The following is a 24,267-nucleotide window of genomic DNA, read 5'->3' as shown; positions in this document are numbered from 1 at the left end:
ATACAGTTGTTTAATGTTATCATAAAATAAAATAAAAATAAAACAAAAATGACATTTTGGGGAATCTTCACCTGCCCATACAGGGGAGATTTAGGGCACTTTTGCACTGCTGTTTTATGGCCAGCTATCTAGCCCTATATCAATGCTACATCAATGCAATACGTTTGTCTTATTGGTTGCTCTATTTGGCTACATTCATGAGACCTGAGATCTCAGTATCTTCTTTAGTCTTGATAACATTTTTGAATTTTGAACTTTGTGAAGAGAGTCCTGAATCACTTGAGATAACAAGTGATTAGGTAAGGTAGGATCTTAGGAGCTGATGCAATAGTATCCCAAAGAGAGTAAGTCTCTCTGATAATTTCTTTGTAACAGATTTCTTCAGGCCTACAAGGCACATGCATCTGAGCTATTTTTGCTACAAAAGAGGGTGCAAAAATGGTCAAATTTGGATTATTAAATGTAAGCACGTTTAATTGAAAGTCCAGCAGAAGCCATTAAACAACCACTAGAATGGACTCCTCTGCGATAGGTGAGTATCTTGGAGTCTGCTATTGTACGGTTTCCTCCACAATTACGTGAGTGATGGTCACATTAACAGTCTGACCAACACTGAAAAGAACACCTTGGATACACTGGTTCTAGTCAACTGCTCTTCAGTGGGTCAAACCTTCTGTTCCTGAGCAAGCTCACAAAGAAACTAACCAACGGCCATTTTCAAGCTTATCTAATTGAAGCAAATATCCTAGACCTAGCATAATCTGAATTCAGGCCAGGACATGGAATCAAAACTGCATTAGTGGTACTGGTGGATGATCTGCTGTCAATGGATAGATGGCAGATAACTAGTCTCGTCCTTCTGGACCTCTCTGCAGCATTCAACACTGTGGAGGGGTCCAGAGTAATGCACTAAAAATTATTTGATTCCTTCTTACAGGGCCGCATCCAATGAGTCATGATGAGAAAAATGCACCTCCACTACTAGACCCCTCGCTTGTGGAGTTTCACTAAGAATTCTCTCTCCGGTCCTAATCAACATCCATATGCAGCCACTAGGTGAAATAGTGAAATGAGAGACTCGGGTGCCAACAATATGGAAATAAGATACAGCCCTCTCTGTCTTTCACCACATACAACCACACGATTACCACCAAGATCACTCTGTGCTTGGAAAAGATCTGCTCATGGATAAAGAACAGCTGACTGAAATTGAATCTCATGAAGATGGAGGTGATGCTGATAAGCAGAGGAAAGCCTCTGAAGAGTTTACAAACCATGGTTCAGTCTTCTTCGGTTGAAGGTACACAGCCACAACTGGTACGTTCTGTCCAGTTTGGGCGTGCTCCTGGTTTCCTCACTGACACTAAGTTTTCACACAGAAGTAATTGCTAGTGATGCTTTCTACCACCTCTACTTGGCTAGGAGACTCCATCCAATCCTGGAAAACTACCTTTATTCATGCCTGACTACCACAATGCAATATATCTGTACATGACTCCTTCAGCACATAGGAAATTCCAACCAGTACAGAATACTGGTACATCTCCTCAGCAACTTACTGCAAGCTCATCAAACCTGTCCTTTGCTCCCCCTACAGTGGCTTCCTGTAGGATATCAAAGGTTTTGGTCCTTATCGTCAAGGTGCTCAATGGCCTGGGTCCAGGGTATTTAAAAGATTGGTTAAGGTTCTGGGATGAAGACTGTAATCAACAACTTCACTCCTCTGCCACATGGGAACTTTCTACAATAGAGACAAAGCTTGCCTGTGAAGGAGACAAAGCTTTCTCAAAGGGGCTAATTGCACACTATGGAATGCATGCCACAAGAACAGAGGATTATCACAAACTCACCGCCTACTGTTCTAAGTGCTAGGCACATTTCTTTGACCTTGGCTTTTCCAGTAATATATACACATTCATCTGTTGCTATATATTATATAAAAATATCCAAAACAAAACGCTTGACTGAACACACTTCTAACCCCAGGAACAGGACAAGAGAATGAACACGTGACAGTGTTGGTCACACTGCTTAATGCACTACTTGGAGACGCTCGGATACTATGGTGATGAGTACAGTATAAGCACCTATATAGAACAGAACAGGATATTCTGGATTTGCTGCCTTAATTCTGAATTTTCCTCTGTGTGTGTGTGTGTGTGTGTGTGTGTGTGTGTGTGTGTGTGTGTGTGTGTGTGTGTGTGTGTGTTTTTAGATTAGTGATATATTTTTAAAGATATCCAAATACACGTACCTATTATTTGCAATGCATACTTATTCAGATGTTCTAATATTTCTTTGCTTCCACATTTGTGGATTTTGTTTTCAAATTAGTGCAACTCCAATTGTTGTGAGTGCCCACTGTTACTTATTACATTATACACCTACATATTTCTGTGAGTAATCTGAATGTTTCTGTTGAGCTTTGATATAGAACTGGCTGTTCATAATGTTCATAAGAAGCAAAGTATACAGGATTTTGTACAGAGTCAAGGTGGGTGAGTTAATGCTGTTTATTGGACGAACTTCTGTTGGCAATAAGAGACAAGCTTTTGAGTTCACACAGAGCTCTTCACCAACAGAAATGAATCCAATAAAAGATATTATCTCAACCACCTTGTTTCTCTAATATCCTGGGACCAATATAGGTACAACAACAGTAGGGTAGCTGCATACAGCGTTTGGTATAGGCATTCACAAATCTCTGCATCCTTAAAATTCAGACAATCCCGGCATGTTGCAGTCCTGCACCAACTGAGAACAAGATAACTGCAATGGTGGAGTCATGCCCAACCTATAGAAAGTTTATAGAGTTGAGGCTGAAGGAACAAAGAGCATGAGGCCGACCATGAATGAGGTTGGAAGATGCAATTTTGAGGAATTTAAGAAGCCTAATTCCTTCCATACTGACTTTTGCCAGAGGAAAAAGACTTGCAAGAGACTGTTCAAGATGGAAGTTCATGCTACGTGCCACCGAGGCTACATCATAGGCATGTGACTCCACTGCTGCTGCATCTTAAAAATATCCCTTCTAACTAGGTAAAATTGATCTTAAATTTGCAGAATGGCTGCATTTTGAATTGTGCCATCTTTGTTTTATCCCACCATTAAAAGTTATAGAAAGGATTTTACCTATCTTTTATCTACTATTTATTGTCAATTCATGTAGTCTAGTCATCCTTAAATACTTACCAATTGCTTTTGGTAACTAAATAACTTTAACTTAGTATTTGCAATAATCTAATTGTTTAGGTAATGCATCAAATACTGAGGTAACCTTTTCTATTAATCAAAGGTAGAACCGGCAAGTCGTTAAGAGTGACCTCAATATTTAGAGAAAAAAGATGTTTAAGATATTTTCACGTATAAAATCTATCAGACAAACCTGATTATTTTACACATAAAGGGCTACGTTAACAGTTGCACCAAACCAGAGCTTGGGCTTACTGGGGTTAAATGGACCTCTAAGTGCAAGTTAATTTCTGTTGGCTTGTGGAGGCCACTACATTGGCCTGGTCTACACTATGAGTTTATATCGAATTTAGCAGCATTAAACCGCATTAACCCCGCACCTGTCCACACAACGAAGCCCTTTATATCGATATAAAGGACTCTTAATACCGGTATCTGTAATCCTCCCCGATGAGGGGAGTAGCGCTGAAATCAGTATTGCCATTTCGGATTAGGGTTAGTGTGGCCGCAATTGGACAGTATTGGCCTAGAACTATTAGAGGCCAACATAGTGTGGTACTGCTGCCTACATAGGGAAGTCTATGTGGATGGGTAGAGTAAAACCAGCTACACTAGCTTTATGTCAACTGAGAATTTGCGTATGTCAAGGGTTTACAGCAGCACAAATGGGTCTGAGGCTGGGTCTGGGGATCTACCCCAAGGGTTTAAAAAGGTTAATTTTTTATGCTTAGTGTGTGTTTCTAACTACACTAGTTTCAAAAGCAGCACATATTTTTGCTAAAAATTGAGCTCAATTCTTTTTAAAAACCCTGGTTATATATTAAAATATTGCAGCTATTTTTATGCAAATTAAACTTGGTAGAAAATAAAAAGTAGTAGATATTATCCTCCTTTATTTATCCTTATTATGAGCCTGATTCTGCAAACTGTTTCTAGCTCATGTGAGGATCAAGCCCCAGAGCTGCATCCTATGAGGTGTTGAATGTGTTCTGGGGGTGCAAAGCCCCCTCAATTCTTGCTGGCTTCACTGGGTGTTGAGAGTGCTCAGGAAATTGCATGTTTGGACCTTGATTCCCCTGCTGAGTCAGGGCCCAGCACCATGACATATGTGGTTGGAGGCTTTAATAATCTGTGCTGTTATGGTTGCTTGACTTTACATCAGCAAACATACCTAAGAAAACCAAATGGAAAATATATACATGGAAAATAAGATTTGCTTTTTGTTAGGAGTCGCATATAAAAAAAATACAGGGCACAAACAAAAGCAACCCTGGCCAGGGCCAGCTCCAGGCACCAGCGAAAGAAGCAGGTGCCTGGGGCGGCCCATGGAAAGGGGCAGCGGGTCCTTCACTCCCTCTCTTCCTCTTCAGTGGCACTTCGGAGGCAGCTCAATTGGGTTTTTCTTTTTTCTCTCTCTCTTTTTTTTCCCCGCCGCTTGGGGCAGCAAAAAAGCTGGAGCCAGCCCTGACCCTAGCTTCATGAATAATTTAAAGATTTATTTTTTAAATAGGAAAAGTCCTCCCTGGAAAAGAATTGTCCGTCTATGGTAGCATATCACTTTGCTCTCTTTGATAAACTGCAAGAATAATAAAGATGAAAGGAACAGGAATACTGCCTCTGAAAACTGAAGTACCCAGTAAAGTGTTCACTCAGTTAAGAGCGATACTTATGATATATCAGCAGTCTGATAACACTGGAACGTATTATAACACAGGCAGAATAGGCTAAAAAACAAGTGCAACTTAATGACCATCCTGTGCTATTTACTTTTATTTTCGTCTCCAGGGAATACTGTTTACCTTGCTTTAAAATTTATATGAGTCATTGTTATGTGCCTTTTTTAATTAGTTTGAAGGAAATAGTCATTTGGGAGAGAGAGCGGAAATCAATTCTGATTCGATATTGGTAGCTACTGTGCAATGTAAACCATGTGTCCTCTCTAATTAAATGTAAACATGTTCAGTTCTAAAGTCCAGCAGCGATGACAACAACCACTAGAAAGGATTGCTTAAGCACCGATCAACTGATTCTCCTGAACCTTTTGTTCATACCGTAGGTGCGCTTGTGCAATCTATGGCAGGGTGAATGCCAGTTGTAACTGACTTTATTTTAGGTCATCTTCAGAGAAAAGAATTGACAAGAATGTGAAGTGTTCTGTAATACCCCAAGTTACTCATTAACGATGTCCTTCTGATAGCTAATCAATAGCATCGCATGGAGCCAAAAAAACTGCACTGAACTGCCCCTCTTCCAAAAGCCAAGTCTTGGTAAATATTTAATGGCAGTAAAGGTGTTTTGACTGTTATCACACTGATATGTTAAAGAACTCTTAAAAGAAACTTTATCTTGCTTCTCTCTGCATAATTTGTTCTGTCACCGTACAGTCCTGATGCAAAAGCACTTACATTAATGCATTTAAATCAGCGCTTTGGAGAGAGAATTCTGAGTTTCACTCTTTGTGGTGAAATAATGAAAATAGCTTTGCTGTCACAAAATAACAATGAAAAATCAAAAAGTTTACTTCCTTGGTAAAATGCCAGCTCCAAACACACCGCAAGCAACCCAGCCCTTTATACTTCAGTAGTGAATACTGCACCAGACTTGTTCAAAACCTGTTATACAAGTGCATGCTTGAGGTTCTCTGACAAGGTTTCTCTTGTTATAGAATCTCCATGACCCTCTAGAATCAAAATGGGCCTGGATTTTCATCCCTTATCCAATATAGGGGACAAAAAAATCCAGTTTTAAACAGTTGCTTTAGTTCCTGCATATTTTTATTTCCTATGACCATCCCATATAGACAGTGGATATGTCCCCCCCGAACTGGAAACATCCTTAGCCACTGAATTTTATTAAGAGGTCTTCCATTTGTCATGTTTTTCTCTATACAAGCAGCACATATGGAATTTTCAAGCACTAAGACTTGATACCTCAAAATAGAGTATGTGGGTTGACTGGTACACCTTACCCAGTACCCAACTGATTTCAAAGGGGTTGGCACAGGGACACCAATGATATATGTTGCAGGATCCAGGACTTAGATATTTGCCCATTAGAGGATCAGATCATCAGGTAAACCTATGTATTTTGAAGATACTGATTCATCAACAAACTAGTTTTTTTCTTGGAAAATAACTGGGGAACATAATATTGAAGGTGCTTCAGCCTCTGAAATTTAAAACACTAACACTGAAGAAGTATAAGCCCTTATATTTATATTTGGAAAGGATCTCTTCACTGCTCTAGGAGCTAGCTGTCAAACAGATAAAACTATTGATTCATTATATTTTGGAATTATTCCAATATACACAGGTAAATCAGCCACCCAGGAGTTTCCAAATCAATAATCGTCATCTAAGAAGAAAACAATATTAATAAAATTATAAAAAATATAAATCAAACAATAACAAAGTGCAGAGCATTATATGAGAATGAACGAGCAGTTGAAGAGAGGAAATCTTTGTCATTAAATGCTTTGCACTTAACACATTATTATTGTTATAAATCAAGATTAAGAAATTTTGTTAATGGTGAAATTATGGGGCTCATGGCTTGGGCATAGCAGTGGGGTGGCTAAATCTGACCTGAATCAGAGCAGAAAGAAATTAATGGATCAGACTGGAAACCAGCCCTGTCTTCCATCAACATCAAGCCTGAAAGGGAGAAGGCAGAAGTCTCTCCAGATGGAGAGAATAAAAAAAGATGGAAATGTACTTTAAAGCTGGACTGCCCAAATAGATACTACATTTGAGCAGCCCAGAAACAGGGATTCCAGTGGTAGCCAAGCCTGGGTGGAAGACTTGCACTGAACTATGCTATCTTATTATTCATTTATTAATAAAGACAAGTGGTCAAAACTTTTTGAAATTAAGTATTAAAATTTAAAAATGCTCTATTTGAAAATGAAATTTACCACAAAAAAATTGTCAGTTTTAAAAAAAATGTGCATGATATTTCATCAGAAGTGCTACTGAAGATAGTATAGGAATTCTTCATTTACAGAAAACCCTTTAATAACAATTTACTTTCAGTAAAAAAACACCCCAACAATAAGGGTCTGTTCTGAATCCTGCAAAACAAAAATAACTTTGAAATTTTGGTATTTTTCACAATTTCCTCCTGCCATTTTTCACCCAGCTCTATCAGTAAAGTCAAGTCCCTGAAATGGAGCAAGTTCTGATGGTAACCAGGTTGTGTGGACTGCGTCTGAGGGCTTGTCTTCACTACCATGCTACAGCAGCACAGGTGCACTGATGCAGGTGCGCAGATGTAGCACGTCTGATGAAGATGCACTATGTGGATGGGACAGCACTCTCCCGTCGACGTAATTACTCCACCTCAACGAGAGGCCTAAGCTGGTGGGAGAGCGTCTCCCACTAACACAGCACAGTGTAGACACCGCTTTAAGTCAACGTAACTTACGTTGCTCAGCGGGTGGCTTTTTCACACTCCTGCACAACATAAATTACATGAACTTAAGTGGTAGTGTAGACAAGCCCTTAGAAAAATCATGTGCACAAAGGCATGCAATGAAGATCAACTGCACTTTAATCCTTATATTTTAATTAGGGCCTGCTCCTGCCAAACCCTTGCTCATAGAAGCCACTTTGTTAAGTGGACATATAGATCTGTGAAACAAAAGACAGTTGAAATGCCAGCTCAAAATGATGAAAGGGAGGGGGAATGCCTGGGAAATCTAATTTGTTCAAAAGTCTATTCACCAACGTACCAACCATTACTGAGACAACTGGCCGACTTGTCTGGGCCATCCCCCTGAACACTAAGGCATTATTCAAAGACTTGGAGTGGGAGAATGATCTTGTGGTTGAGGCATTGGACTAGGATTCAGAGATCTGGGTTGAATTCCTGGTTCTGCCACATGCCTTCTATGTGACCTTGGGCAAGCCACAGCCTCTTTGTGGCTGAGTTTCCCTTCTTCAAATGGGGAATAATACTTCCTTTCTCCCATACTGGGTCTGTCTGGTTTATTTAGATTATAAGCTCTCTGAGACAAGGACTGTCTCTTACTGTGTATATGTACAGCATCTAACATATGGGGGCCCTGACTGTGGGCTGGGGTCTTTAGGAGCCACTGTAATACAATTTATTACTAACAACGAGAAGACTTGAGTAAACAAATTCACTGTAGGATCAGGGCCCAAGTGACTCACATGTAGCTTATAGGATATGGACGCAGCCTGCCATTTCTAGAGAAAATCAGAGAAGCAGCAGCAGCAGAAGACTCCAGGAAGTAAGAGTTGGAAAGGGGCCGAAAACAGATCTTGTATCCTGGAGCTTATAAGTCAGTTTCTCTCATTTCTTTTCTCTTCCTTTTTTCCTGCTGAGTCTGACTGCTGAGTGATTTAAATGACGTGGGGAAAAACCTATGCTGTCATGTACTGTAAGCGAGTCTGAGTTAAGAGGAAGACATATTACATGTACTTAATGAGGCAAGAATTCTGATGAAAAACTGCAGGTCGCTTCTCCGTAACTTGTAGGTAAAATATAAATATATAAGGAAGTGTGTTCATTGCTTTAAACCAAATGGCTAATTATTTCTGAGACCATGACAAGGAAGCTGAATATAGGATTCATCTGAAATCTAGCCAATGCAGTGTGCACTGCAGTTCTTTTGGGAGAGGACAAGGGAATAAGCTAAGTATAAATATGACCTAGAATTATATTTTGAATCAGGATTTTGCTTTTTTCTTATTGGAATTATAAAACTGCTCAAAAAGTAGAATTGAAACCATATCACAGGCCACTTGTTTTACTATTATAGCTAAAATAGAAGTAGGAAGATCGGCTTCTTATCAGGCTCATTTGGTTAGACAGGGTTAGAGTTCTCCCTTTTTAAAGGGGAGAACATGGGTCCTCTGCATCTCTATCAAAAATCTGAGGAACCAGCGTTAGCCTATGGAACTCACTGCTGCAAAATATTTTTGAGGCACATAGTATCTGAAGTCAGACACGCTTGGATAAAATTACAATCCGTTCAGCCTCGTGGGTCCAGGGGTTAAAATAAGGGGAAGCAGGAGGAATGGGACAGGCAATGGAGAGGAATTGAGCACAACTCCCCATCTTTGCTAAAAGCTCTCTTCCTCCCCTTGGCTTGCAATCTCCAACATCTCTCCTTTCTCCTTGCCTACTGGGATGAGACTGCCCCCATCCTGTTTCAAGCTACTGTAACCACTGTGTAGGTCATTAGTGGATCTCCTTCTGAAGTCAAAGAAAAAGTTTCCCAGCATTATATTATTATTTATTTGTATTCCCATGGTGGCTAAAAGCCATAGTCAGGATCAGGGGCTCTTTTTGCTGGGCTCTGTGTATAATACAATTAGATGCATTATGGAAAATTCTACTCCTTCCTCTTAATCTTTCATGAATGGCCACACTTAGAACGAGGATACCAGACTAAAAGGAACAATTCTGATGCTTCTAAAAACATTTTAAAAAATTCAAAAAGAGGGACAATATGAAAGAATTATTTCAATAATAAGAAGAATTACTAAAAGTCTAGATGCTTGGAGTTTGACATTAACCTCATTTGCCCCCTAATAGCCAAGAGATGGTTATAACACAATTCCTCAAGGGCATATTTTGTACTCTCTGTGCAGGCCTCTTACATTAATGGGAAGTGCACAGCTCAGAGCCCATGAATCAAGCTGATAATATGCCCCTAAGTTATTGTTTCATGGATAGTGAGTGAACTGATGTAATTCCTCTGTTCAGTCAGGAGTTAAAACATGTACAGCAATTCCTTCTTTTCACAATATTCCTTCTCACAAAGATAACCATAAGAACAGTTCCCAGCTGGCTAAACCTGACATACAGGTTTTGTTAAGAAAAAAAGTGCATGACTTAATTAATGAAATGGATCTATTAAGACTGTCCCCCAACCCACTATGGCTGCTCCACCTACAGCTGAACTTCATATGACCTATCTTATGCAAAAAAAATTGTAATAACTTGTACTAAAAGCTATTACAGAGGAAAGAGTGCCATGAAGATAAAGTATGACTCAGAAATGCATACAATGCCCCTAAAGGAGAAAGCTAAGTAAATTCACATTTAAGCAAGGTTTACTTTTACAGTGGATAGATAGTTGACATAGATTTGTTAAACTGCATAATATTATTTCATCAGCAGTAATTATATTTGGTTCTATGAGTACTTGATTATACTGACTGTGCATTCAATCCACAAATAAATGTCCATAAATAAATCTCAATAGTATTAGAATAAAGTCAATTACTAAGGCATTAGCGGAATAAATATTTTTTAAGAATTCTACATTTTTATAAACTTCTCCACAATAATACCCAAAAGAGAGACCATGGCACTGATAGCTTTTTGTTTTCAAACTGTACATCTTTACTTAAATCTATAAGTTCAAGATCTTAAAACCCAAGAACAATTTGCCTGTTTTGCCCCAGCAAGCATAACTCTGCAGTAACCTACTCATTTTACAAGTTTCTCTGTTCTTGTCTAGTGATCCCATGCTAAACTGGTTTTCAAATTCACCTCCATCAACACTGGCAGGTTCAACCCCTCCTTCTCTCAACCAGTATTCCCCCAGTAATGCACTGCCACATTACTTGGCAAAGAAAAAGAACTCAGCTCTATTTACATAAACCAAGTACTACATATGTTCATGGACTGACCATGAACATTTTCCAGACCCACACTTATACAATAATAGGGCTCACCTATTCAGAGTGCAAACGTTCTTTCTCTGTATCAGAACAACATCATCTTTCAAATGAGGCTGTTCCGAACAACCTTTGTCCATATGTAGAAGCAATGTTAAACATATCTGGGAAGAAATTCTCACTCCAACTGATGGATGCTATAGGCCCCATCCATATACATGATGGTGAGCTGACACCTCACTCCCCTTTATTGTAACTTGTATCTTAAGAGTAATCTAGAGAAACCAGATGGACCTGTTGGTCATTAAGTATCACATATAATAACTGGTCATTCACAATGCATCATTTGCCTGAAAAATGCACATTACTGTTCTCTAGTCTTGGAAAACTGGATGCAAAGCAACAGCTGCCACAGAATACTTTTTTACTCTACTTAAATTGTAGCAGAGAGTCTAATAACTAACACTTAAATTTATATAGCCCTCATAGTACTTTCCAATGATGAATGTGTCATTATTCCCATTTTACAGATAGGAAGACTGAGATGCAAAGAGATAAAGAACATTTTCAAAAGTTGCCTCTGATTCTGGATGCCCAACTTGAGATTTCCTGGCTGTGATTTTCAGAGGTGCTGTGCACCTACAGCTCAATTTAAGTAACTGGGAGATGAGGGTACTCAGCAACTCTGAACAACAGACCTAACATCTCTCTATTTGAGAACTGCAAATCACTCAGAAGCATGTAGGAAACACACACCTCTGGGTTTATGCCATTCCTGAAGACCTGCTTGGCTCTTCTGGAGACCTCAGATCCTGGTGCACTAGTTGAGTGTCATGTGACATCCTCTCAGTAAGTGGTAAGTTTAGGAATGGCATTTCAGTAGAAACGCAGCCTCAATGAGCTTTGCTTACAGGGCACAGCCTAAGCAAAGATTCTCTTGGTCCTTTTACAGTTATATATACCACTGTATACAAACTCTAGAAATTAAATGTTATTTCAAAGAATTTGTCTCTGACTAGGCCAAGGTATGCCTAGTAAATGGCCTATATTTTGCCTGGTCTGATGAACTGATGATTAATTTAAAGTATGCTATCTTGGGAGCCACCAGAAAAATTAATGCTATACACCAATGGAAAGCTGGGAATCCTTTTATTTTTCCCTAGCCTTAGTTATTCATGATATATCACATCTTAAAATGACAACATTGTGATAATCATCTTGACTTTTCCCCTCCTGCTTCAATTGTGACCTTAGTTAGGTGGCTGCTATCTCAAATTGTCCCTGAGTCCTATGAGCCTTACATATTGTCAAATAGTTGTAGTGCTGAAAAGCTCATTGAAGTCAGTGGAAAGACCCCTTCAGACTTCAGTAGGCTTTGGATATAGTCTAAGGTGATCATATGCATTCACAGGGGAAGGAAAGGATGGTTGGCACTAATAGGAGGCATGTTGCTTGTGCCCTGTGCTTTCATCATAGCCTCGTGGTCTGTGACCCAGCTCACTCCAGGAAAAATACAAAATTGAGTCTTTAGCACCATCTAAAACTTCGGAAAAGAAAACAGTTCACAGACAGAATCCAAAGAGCAGAGAGTGAACAACCAATGTGCCTACAGCTATATGTTTTCCAGGATGAAAGTAACCTGGTTCAGGAGTCATCTGCCACAGCAGAGCAGATGACAGGATTGTTTATATGGTGTATAAAAGACGTAGTGTACACAATGCACAGATACTATGCAGCAGATGAAAAATATCAGTCAGATCTCTTAAACAATCATTCTGGCTGAAAGAATCTAGAGTCTCAGAAATGGAAATTTGCTAAAATAAGAGTAATATGTTGCCTACTTCTACAATAAGTAAAAGTGGTTGGCTGCTAAATTTGGGGCATGATACTGAAAAACCTTAACAAGGAGATAAAGGAAAAGAGAAGCAGAGTATGTAATTCTCAAAGTAACTATGGTGTGGAGAAGAATTTCAGCAGCCTGCCTCATCAAGTACTGACAAATGGAATGTGAGAACTATCCCTTAGATGAAAGAAGGCAGACTGAACAATCCAGCTAATGGGATCGCATTGAGATAATGGGATCACTCTGACTTTTTCTGCTTCTGTTGGTGTATGTCAAAACTTTAATGTTATTTTAAGGTTGTTCCTTTTATTTTTATATTCATTAGCAGTGGGCCAGAACTGGCTTAAAATTTTTTGAAGGGATTGAGAGAATAAACACATCTAGACACTATAAAAATTCTGGGGAATACTGAGCCTTCTGCAACAAGGCTGCACTGCAAACTTCAGCTGTTTTAAAATTGTGAGAACAAATTTCTCTAGCACTGTTACTGAAGACAAAACAGAAACCTTGGGTTCTTTAATATCACGTTAAAAAGATGTGTACTGCTACTACAATCACCTTGAGATGAGAGGGTTACAAATGGTTTGCATTCAAATAAGCCCCCAACTGGTTTCTTCTATAACTCTCAGGTAGGCAAGAGAAGGGTGAATAAAATCAAACTGTCCTTCAGACATGGCACAGCACCAGGTAGATTTATTGTTCAACATTATTTGCATAATCTAGACATTATGGCTCCAATTCTGCTTCTGCTGAAGTCAATAACGGAAGTTCAGTTGACTTCCCGGTGCGTACTGGGCTCTGTGGTTAATAGCTGTGTGACTCCTGAAGATGTAAATGAGTTATGTAGTTAAAGTTCTGTGCACTGCAGATCTGCACATCTAGTACATTTGCGGGCACTATAAAATAATGTGATGATAATGATTGCTAGAAATTCTGGACTACTTGTATGACACGCCAGCATCAAGGGGTTAAGAACACAATATGAGTTTTGGGAGTTTACATTCAACTAAATCATGAGGCTTTTTTAACAAAAGGAGGTTGAGATCAAAATGTTCAAATCTAGGAGCCTAATGTTTGGTACCTAAATGAGCAGCCAGCTTTTCAGAGGGGCACTTGCAGTTCCTACTAAAGTCAGCACCTTTGAAAATCAGGCCACAGGCTACTTACTAAGAATATTTCTACACAACAAGTGCTAGAGTGGCACAGCTGCAGTTACACTGCTGTAGAACTGTAGTGCAGACACTTGCTACAGCGACTGAAAGGGTTTGCCCATCACTGTAATACATCCAACCCCTTGAGAGGTGGTAGGTAGGTTGACTGACAAATTCTTCTGTCAACCTAGTGAACTCTATACAGGGGCTTTAGTCAGCTTATCTACATTTCTCAGGGTATGAATTTTTGACCTAAAATTTACATGTAGACCAGGCCTTTGTCCCTAATTGAGTTAGGTGCCTAACTTTATGTACCCAAGTTTGAAAATTTTGGTTTTATGGTCAGATCTGCTTGTAAACAGATCTTTAAAAAAAGCCTTAAAATTCTTTAGATTTGATAACACAGAATTCAATGTGACTGTTCAGAGCAAGCAAACATCTTCATTGGCTTCCAAAGTTATGATTTTCTACCTCATGAACTTTTATTGACTAATGACAGGTTGAGTACCAAATCAAGTCTTGTTTGGCATATATATTAATCATTTTGGAGTGCTAGCAGTTATCTGTCTAAAAAGCTGTGGGCAGAATAAAAGCATTCCAAATTGTAATTGTCTACGACTTCAAGACTGATTCCTGAAGTCACAGGAAACCTATGGACATGACAACTCTGACACACTGTTCACTGAAAAACTGGGGTCAGTGAACCCCTGCTTATAAAACCTGGAGATCAGCTAAGATTACTTTTATTATCTACCACATCGTTAGTTTTAATGATACTAGTGATTACACATAGATAAGCTTAAGAGATACTATTGTTGTCTCCCGTCTTATAACAGTAGGTATCCTATTGTGACTTCACACTGGTCAGTCCCTAAACCACACTTTTCTTTCTTACTAGTCTACCTTAAAAGAATAGGCTAATAAAATAAAAATAGCTTTTCTGATGCAAGCCACTGAAATACTAACACAAAAGCAAAACAGTATGAACAAAATATTAGGAACGAATACTGCACAGTTTTCTCTTGGTTTTCCAAGAAAAAAAAAACAGAAAAAACAAACAAATGACAATCCCAAATAAACTACTGCATCTGTAGTTTAGTCTAATGTTAATTGAATCTTATTTGAGCCTACTGGCCCAAACCCAACAACACGGAATTCAAATATAATGAACACGTTAAAAAGGGAGAGTTTGCTGTAGTTGTATGATTGCCACTCAGAAGTCAACATGTGCCAACAAATTTTACACAATTTTCACAGTTATTTCCTAACTCAAGTAAATCTGGTATCTCAGATTTTGCTGTGTGTTATGTGTGGCAAACACTATTGGCCACTACTGAGAGGTGTGGACATAAGTTGACCCCTGTTGCAAGTCTGGAAACAACCAAGAAGCCAGACCTTACACAACAGTATTTAAATTCCTAGGCACAAAAAATAACCCCCACATGAAAAATGCAGCCTTAAAGATAGAAGGCTGTGGGGGTGGTGGTAAGCATAATTCCCTTCTTGGTTTTAGTGCAGACATACAAACCCACCTGGAATGTAGGCTCAAGAATTGTGGAAAGAAAAAGAATACATTGTACATTGAGTTTAGTCATCTGTTTAAGGCTACAAAAAAATTGAGGCTGATACATTTCAGAGAGTTTTAATGAGAGATGATGCTACTTAAGCCTGTTGGTGTGGTATGTTCTTTTAGGTGGCATCAAAGCAGGAGTAGGTGAAATCCAAGACTTGTGAAATATTTTGGGGCTATCCCAAAAAAGAATTTTTTTCAGTTTTGACAGAAATATCACCATAATTTTCAGCCATTTTTTGTGCTATTTTACTGCTCAAGAACTATCTTTCTCACAGACAGGTGCGGCAAAAAGTGGTGTAAAGTCTCACTTATTTGATTTCAGTGATTTTTCCACTTGGAACAAATAATCAAGAACTCATGTGATGAGTGATATCATCTTATAACTGTCAGAGACTATGAGCAAGGAGGTATTGTGTTTACAAACCAAGGAAGTAGAAGTGGAAGATTTTCTTTTCTTTAATTGCATGCCAAAGCTAAAGCTCCAACACGGTTCACACGGGCCAATCAGTTTGCAACACGCTAGTGGTCACTAGAACATATACTCCTCTACTGTAGGCTAATGTGCCATGTAGACAAGCCCTCAGAAACCAAAGAAAAGTCTATAATGGAAAAGCTGATTAAGAACAAGAATAGAAAATCACAGAGAAAAAAAGGAAGAGAATTCCCTTAGATGTATAACAGAAAGTTGGTATGAAGGGAGAAATAGAACCATGAAACCACATCAACATCCAATTGCAAACAATTCCTTTGTCAGGTCAACTAATGATCCAAGACAGCTCTTAGATGACCACCTGAAAGAAATCTACAACAGTAAAACTGGCAAAAAATCATTCTTCTGGTTATATTTACTAAAAAGCAAAAAAAATTGACATTTTTCCTTAAATAGTTCAATCTGATGAAAGACAGCATATTACAGATGGAGACTGCCTTTTTGATTTAGTGTTGACTGGAAGATAAATGGTAGGTTCCTGCCTTGCAGATTTTATAGACCTGACATTTTTCAGAGGATTTAAAAGTAGGCGAGTAAGCAGAATACAAGGTATAAAATACAACATCTCTAGAATACATAATATTCAGTAAGCAATTAAAATTGCATTATACAACAATTAAGATCTGCATTGAATTGAAACAATTCTTTAAAACTGAGTCTGCAGCAAAGGTAACCAGGAAGTGGACTACAGCTTTCATTTGATTAAGTCTTTGTCACATGAATGACATAAGGCAACTCATTATTCCATCAAGTTGGAAACTTATGAAACACTTTCAGGAAACTATGAGTGCCCTCTCTTGCTTAATGTTTCTATAATTGCTTTAGTTTGCTAATTTACATTCCTTGCATTGCCCAAAATTCCCACTGAAATCAATTGGACTTTACAGATTGAGAATAAACCAAGACACATCACATGGTATCCTGCATAGGTGGTATCTACGATTTTTTTAAATAATGAAAGACAAACAAAAAACTCAGCATTTCCTTACACTTCCATTGTTCTATATGAGTTGTGTTGTATCAAATTGCAGTGGGTTAGGCTCCTTCACTGGAAGAGAATAACTCAAGATATATCACATTGTGTCCCACTGCATAATGCATGTAAACAAATACCTCCTCTTCACTTTGGTAGAGCAAAAAAATTATCCTTCCCTCCTGTGCCCTGAAACCATAAGCACAAGAAGAATATTTGGAGGCAGCATGTCTGTACTTTATGGAAAACTAGTCAAGATAGGAAGTTTTTATAGTGTTGAAAAGAACTCCCACAAAATCAGAATGAAAAATAAGAACAGTATTATTTATCATATAATTGTTTGAACTAGTTTTTTATTATTATTATTCTTTCATGAGTACAATCAACCACACTAAAACGCTTTTAAAGCCATTGAGACTGATCTGTAGGGGAGAAGAGAAAGGGCAGGAGGGTGGGAAGGAGGAGGAAAGAGAGTCAGCCTTAGGTTTTTTTAAGCCACTATAGTTTTTAAGTTAAGATTTTTAAATGTTGACATTTTTCCACATCAGTTTAAAGGAGTGAGAAGCCGAGGAAGCATCTTTGTTGCAGACAAAAAAATCTTGAAAAATCTAAACACAGGAGCCAGTCAGAGCTGAGTTGGCCGGTTGGACAGATTTGCATATTCACAGTACTATTGAGAAATAACCATACATAAATTATGCAAATCTCTGTATTCTGAAGGCTAATACAATGATTGTCAGCCAATTAAAATACAGTCAGGATATGATTATTGAAAAATTGCACACAACTATATACCACCAGAGTCCCCACAATCAATGTGTAGGGAATTGCGTAACTGGACACAAAATCATGCAGTAATGTATCAAGTGGTGCACAGAATCCAAGTACTATGATGGGTTGAGGTAATCTTATTTCAGTGTAATAATCCATAATTTGGACCATGAAGCTATAAAATGTAAGTAAGTTAAACATGTACCATACTACACAGAGCCTGAATTTTGCCAAGAGAGCAAATACTACCCTGCAAAGCATCTTTCTTCTTTTATTTCTCCTGTTACAGTGTGTTTCAGAGCTAATATTAAAAGAAAAATCTAGTATGTCTCCTTTACGCTACACTTCTACTTTTGTCACTGGAAGAAATTAACAAAAATTTTGATTCCCTTGTTTTTCAAGTCTATCCATTTTAATCTTTAGGAAGATCAACCTTCATGTCACTGTACAGTTTGCAGAAAAAATATGCAAAACTCCATAAAATTAATCGTTTTTGAGACTGTTTGCTCATGCCACTTAAACTATGAAGCATCAGGAACTGACTTTATAGAAATGCCCTTGGAGTAACTACATCACAAAACTAGGTTAAGGAAATACAATAGCAGGAGAAAATGTAAGGCAAAAAAGAAAGCTATTCAAGTGTGGAAATAGTGCCTCCAGCTGCTTTTGGATTAAAATTTTAATAAATCTCTTCAGGGGTACTTAACTCTTAAAAGTAACAGGACTGGTTAAAGAGTTGCATTGAAACAATTCACATGAGGAAGTTACCTGTATTAATTAAGGGGCTGATTCTATTAATAATTACTGCAGGCACTACTGCTATTATACAGTGAGTTGTTCCACTGAAGTTATCACTGTGTGGTTTTTTAAAACAACCACACTGATGAGTCAAGGTATCTTCTCAGCTCTCTGCCTGGCTATTAATAGCACATTGTTTTCAATGACTGTGCAGTATGTAAATCCCTGCACTCTGACTTGCTACTTCCCTCAGGACTCATCACCCATATGCCAACAACCAACATGTCTGCCTCAGCTTTTCATTTCCAATTGGTGACAGAATTATATATTAAAAAAATCCTATTCTAGAGGAACATTAGTTGTAACGCAGTTGTACCACCTGAAAAATATCTGCTCTTTAGCTAATTTGATACAATAAAATCTGTTCATTAGAGCTGGTGAAAATGTTTTGGATATTTGGAAATTTCAGTTATAAGTGGCAAGAAAATTTTGATAGACCAGGTGGGGGAGGTAATATCTTTTATTGGACCAACTTCTGTTGGTGAAAGAGACAAGCATTCAAGCTTTCACAGAGCTCTTTTCAGGAAGAGGTCACGCGAAGAAGAGCTCTGTGTAGGGTTGCCAACTTTTTATTTGCATAAAACAGAACACCCTTGCCCCTTTGAGGCCCTGCCCTTTCCCCGCCCCTGCTCACTCCATCCCCCTTCCCTCCGTCGCTTGCTCTTCCCCATCCTCGCTCATTTTCACTGAGCGGGGGCATGGGGTTGCCATGTGGAAGGGCACATGGGCTCCAGAGTGGGGTCAGAAATGAGGGGTTCATGATGCAGAAGGGGGTTCTGGGCTGAGGCTGAGGGGTTGGGGTCTGAGAGGGAGTTTAGGGTGAGGGATCCAGGAGGGAGTTTGAGTGCAAGAGGGGGCTCAGGACTGGGGCAAGGGGTCAGGGTGTGGGCTCCGAGTGGAGCTCATCTCAGGCAGCTCCTAGACACAGGGACGGCCAGGGAGACTCTGCACACTGTGCCTGTATAAAGACACCACCCCCACAGCTCCCATTGACCGCATTCCCAGCCAATGGGAGCTATGGAGCTGGTGCCTGGGGATAGCGCGTGGAGCCTCCCTGATCTCCTCATGCTTAGGAGCCAAACATGCCAGCTGCTTCCAGGAGCTGCTCAAAACCATACAGGCTGTCTGCCTGCCCTGCTGAGCCACCAAACAGACTTTTAATGGCCCTGTCAGCCATGCCGACCGGAGCCGCCGGGGTCCCTTTTGGACCAGGTGTTCTGGTCGAAAACCAGACACCGGGCTGTCGCAACCCTAAACCTATGCTCAAACATGGCGCCTGTATGGCCAATTGTCGGTCAAAAGGTCACATTGGTACCGTGAGCAACACCACAGTGTCGTGTGCTATCCTATGGTGCGGTGTGCAACATTATAGTGCTGTGTGCCTATTCTCGAACCTTCTGTCTGGTCAAAAGGTCGGTATAGGGCCGTGTGCTATTAGTGGGCCATGTGCCACTTGTGTGCCGCGTGCTACTGCAGGGCCGTGTGCTACAAGTGTGCCGTGTGCAGTCTCTAGTGTGCCAGGTGCAGATCCTGTTTACGTAAAGGGCACCAGCTCGGAACCTGGTTGGTGAAGGAGCTAGGGACCAATCAGATGCTGACACGAGTAAGAGTCTTCAAATAAAACTAAGTCTCGTGCCAAGAACGGCAGGAGTTTCCGCGTGTTAGCTGAAAGGCCTGATCACCCTTTCAGCCAGGGTCTCCTCCGGATTTTGCCGGCTCGTGTCGTGTCATTTCATTTTGTTTTTTGGATTATTTCCCACCAATTCGTCATGCTCTCGGTGTCTGTACTGCTGGTCAGGTGCGCTTGGAGTGTGGTATGTGCATTTTAATTTCTGTAAATATTCTGTTTGCTTAGCTGCTTCCCTTTTTCCCTTACTTGGTTGAAAGTTGTGTATACAGTATATGAGAGTCAAATTGTTGTATTGATTGCTATTGTGGTTAGTTGGTGTATTTTACTATATTCGGTTAATGTGTGTACAGTTTACTCAGTTTGTGTACCTGCTCTGGATTTTAGTGAGCAGCTGATTATAAATCGCTTGGTTTCTTGTTGTTGGATGTAAATAGACTGTTTCAACTTGTGTATGGTTTTATTCTGATAGTATTTCTAGATGATAAATTGCCGCTCCCCGGTTCAAGTTGTAACTTATCCCTGTTAATAAATGGCCATGTGGTTTGAAATTTCAATCTGTCACGTTTTGATTTTCCTCTCTCAATCAAAAACTTACTTGAACCTGCATCTGTTTCGGACATGGGCAAACCGAAGTCTGTGTAAGCTTGAAAGCTTGTCATTTCACCAACAGAAGTTGGTCCAGTAAAATACAGTACCTCACCCACTTTGTCTCTCTAATACCCTGGGACCAATATGGCTACAACAACACTATAAACAGAATTTTTTAATAACATTTTTGGTAAAAAGTTTTTTTACTGTAGTACCCTTAAATTATTGTTAAGTTACTGCTGGTGCATTTAAGAAAATAAAACAAACTAAAACACTAAATCCTACATTAAGGCCCAGCCTTGCATTTATTTCTTGGATTGCACTTACTGCCATGAGTAGTCTCATTGCAAGGTAACGTATACTAACATGAGTTTATATATACTTTATATAGTGTGTACAGTTAACAGTAATGTTAACCTACATCTGTTAGGACTGAATGATATGATTATGGAGTGTTACAGTTTCTGATCACCATGTAACTTTTGAAATATGTAAGCTTAATACAATAACCCCCAATGTTTTATAATTTTGCTTTACCTGTTTATTTTTACACTAGTTTTCTGGTTTTGCAGTCCCTGCCTTCAGTTTCTGTTTGAAAACACATGCTTTATTGCTGTAACTCCACCATCTCCTTGTAACCATCGCCAGCTGCTTACTCCCTAGCCAGAAACTCTTTCATCACCACAACCACCACATAGGGGAACTCAGCAGCCTGCCATCTCCTCCATGAGATGTGGTGAGTGTTAAGAGCTGCCCTCAGGAAGCTATTTATATTGCATAACAACAACTTCATTGACCCTACAAACTTATTAACAATGCTGCATATTCGTATATCCCAAGAAATGGAACTCTTTTTATTACCCAATACCTCCTTTCTGCAGGCATGTGTAGATCTTTTATTACATCAAAGAAAACCACAATAAAGAAGAGTTAAAGTTACAAAGTGAAGCACTCAAAATTTTGGAAATGCCAAACTAATCTAGTCCCTTTATGTATATATGTTACGACAGAGTTACAGATCCCAGGGAGCACTTCATCCTGGCCACTCACTAGGACTGCTGTAAAGAAAATGCAAGCCTCTGTGCTCTGGATCCTCCCAAATGCGTTAAGCTTCTGGTGCCTCAACAGGCTGCAGCACTGGTTTCTCCCATGGGCTCTCTGGCACATTTTCTGGGCACTGACTCAGTATGCTACAATTTCTCAGAAATGGGGCTCCTCAGCCCACCTGCTCTAGCCCCCCAAGACCAGCACTGATTCCAGAGATATCTCAGTTATTTAAATACACCCCTATCCCAGAGCTCCATCCCAAAGGTGCAAAGCTTCTAATTTATTGTTCAAGTCTCTCAGGACACACAGTAGGTGTAAAGCAGTCAGCAGACACAATTTGCCCAGTCTAACACTTTTATGCTCCTTTATACTTAATCATGCAAAGCAAAGGAGAGCACAGAGCATACCAAACACATGTCCCAGCCTTAATTTTTTCAACACTCCAGGCATTCTTTGGGCGTGGGCCTGAGTCTCTTGGGTGCCCAGAATCCTTGACTCAGGAAAGCAAGTAGGGCCTCGTGTCCCATGCTAGTGCCCTCTTCTTTCTGGACCTCTTATCCAGTTTCTGTGACATTGCTCCCTCTTGCCCCATTTTGCTATTCCTCCGTGGTTCCCCTCATTCCTCCGTGTTTCTTTGTTTAACCCCCCTCATCCGCCCCGGCCAACTGGTCTCTTTTGTTCTAGTCCTGGTAAATTTCCACTACTCTTACCTTCCCACCCTGCCCTTTGGGGGGGTGGGAGGGGAAATGGGGAGAAAGGGGTTAACTTCAAACTGGATTTCCAAGCCTAGTGCTGCTTTTTAGCTTTATGAGGTCTAAATATTGTCGCTAACCTTAAGTATCTCCTACTGTTCCTGTCAGGTGTGTATCTGCTACAAGCCCTTTCAGCAATGGTGGATCCACATACATAATAATAATCCACTCATAATACAGCAGTTTTTTCATAATATAACTTCCCTGTATCAATCAGAATTCGTAACTTGTACTGATATAGCCCCAGTTCATCACAGATGATCTTTAATTATATGATCACATACTGTTTTTTTCTACAGAACCTCAAACTGGCAGTAGTACAAGCTGTTATCCTCTACAGGGACTGGCTGTTAGAGGGGTAAGAGACACACATTTGACCAGCGAGATCACAGCTATATGCTGACTACAGAGAAATATGAGCCTCATTCCCTCCATTGAGCCTATTTTCCCTCCCCAGCTTCTGTTCCGGTGTCCCTCAACTTTAGGTTTTACTTGAAAACAACAATTCCATTTTGCAAAAAATGTCAAGGTTCTGAAATTTGTTTTCAATCCAATGTAGAGCACAAATGAGACCTTACAAAAGTTTTTGTGAAACAAAGAAAGGCTCTGATTCATACTAGGGATTTGAACCTAGGTTTCCCACAATCCAGGCCAGTGCCCTAAGCATAGGGCTAGAGAGAGAACGTGTCACTTACTCTTGTTTTGACCAGAGTGATCCTAGACCTGAGAAACCTTCCTGATGACATTGTCCTAGAAACTGATATCTTTCTATGAAATATTTTAGTTTTGAGAAAACAAAATTTTTAGACTGGAAAAAGTATCAGAGGGGTAGCCGAGTTAGTCTCGATCTGTAAAAGCAGCAAAGAGTCCTGTGGCACCTTATAGACTAACAGACGTATTGGAGCATGAGCTTTCGTGAGTGAATACCCACTTCCTTGGATGCATGCCTGGAAAAAGACTGAAAAAAGTTACCTCAAAAATATTTTGACCAGCCCTATTCAGTCCCTATCCTCTGATCCTCCTGTCCCTGTCCCCTTTCTACCTATTACTCCCAGCCTGCAACTATTCCTCCTCCTCATTCCTTTGCACTTCTCTCTCCTCATTGATGCCTACAAACTAGTAAGAGAACAGTGAAAGCACAAGAGAGAGAGAGTCTTCCTATTTGGTTCTGGTGCCACAACAGCCCTAGAAGACACGAGGAGCAATGCAACCTTTGCAGCTCTGAGGTGCAGGATGCTCAGTCACTCTCTGGGGATGGAGCATACTCAGTGTAGATGAAAACTTAATTGAATAATACTGCCAGCCTCTGTCAAACTTTTATTGAGTATGTACAAACTGCAGTTTTTCAGAGGCTTATAACTTGGGCAAATTTTTACAGGGACAGCAAATGGTACACTTCTGACATCAGAGTGACCACCTCACAAAATTTGAAGTCCCTGTTCCAAAGCATGGAGGTGCTAGCGCTTCTCAGTGAAATGACTGTAAGAATTTTTTTAACTTTGAAAAAAATAGCATATGTTTCCTTAACCTCTTTCTCAGAAATGGCTGAACTGTTTTAGCTGAAACTTTAAATAAATGTCTGTCTGAGGCAGACAGACAGCATGGAAAATTTCAGCTCCAACAGTCTGAGTTTGGCAAAGTTATAACCAACTGAAAACGGGATCTTATAAATAGGACATGTCCTGCAACCTTAACTATGGGGGCCACTTCGGGCACCTTCTATAGCATAGATCTGTGTGGAGGTGGAGCTCATCAGCAGCAGGATTTCTCATTCTCTGGGCCCAGAAAAGTCAGGGGTAAGTCCAGC

At 39.7% G+C, this 24,267-nt stretch overlaps 1 protein-coding gene across 6 annotated transcripts in view; it reads right to left on the bottom strand.

Moving 5' to 3' along the window:
* MIPOL1 (mirror-image polydactyly 1) overlaps nt 1-24,267 on the bottom strand; it is a 280,583-nt gene that overhangs the window by 39,999 nt on the left and 216,317 nt on the right. The window lies entirely within an intron of this gene.

The sequence above is a fragment of the Gopherus flavomarginatus genome, chromosome 5 (assembly GCF_025201925.1).
Source record: "Gopherus flavomarginatus isolate rGopFla2 chromosome 5, rGopFla2.mat.asm, whole genome shotgun sequence".
Classification (NCBI taxonomy): domain Eukaryota; kingdom Metazoa; phylum Chordata; order Testudines; family Testudinidae; genus Gopherus; species Gopherus flavomarginatus.
This window is presented reverse-complemented; position numbering and strand designations above follow the sequence as displayed.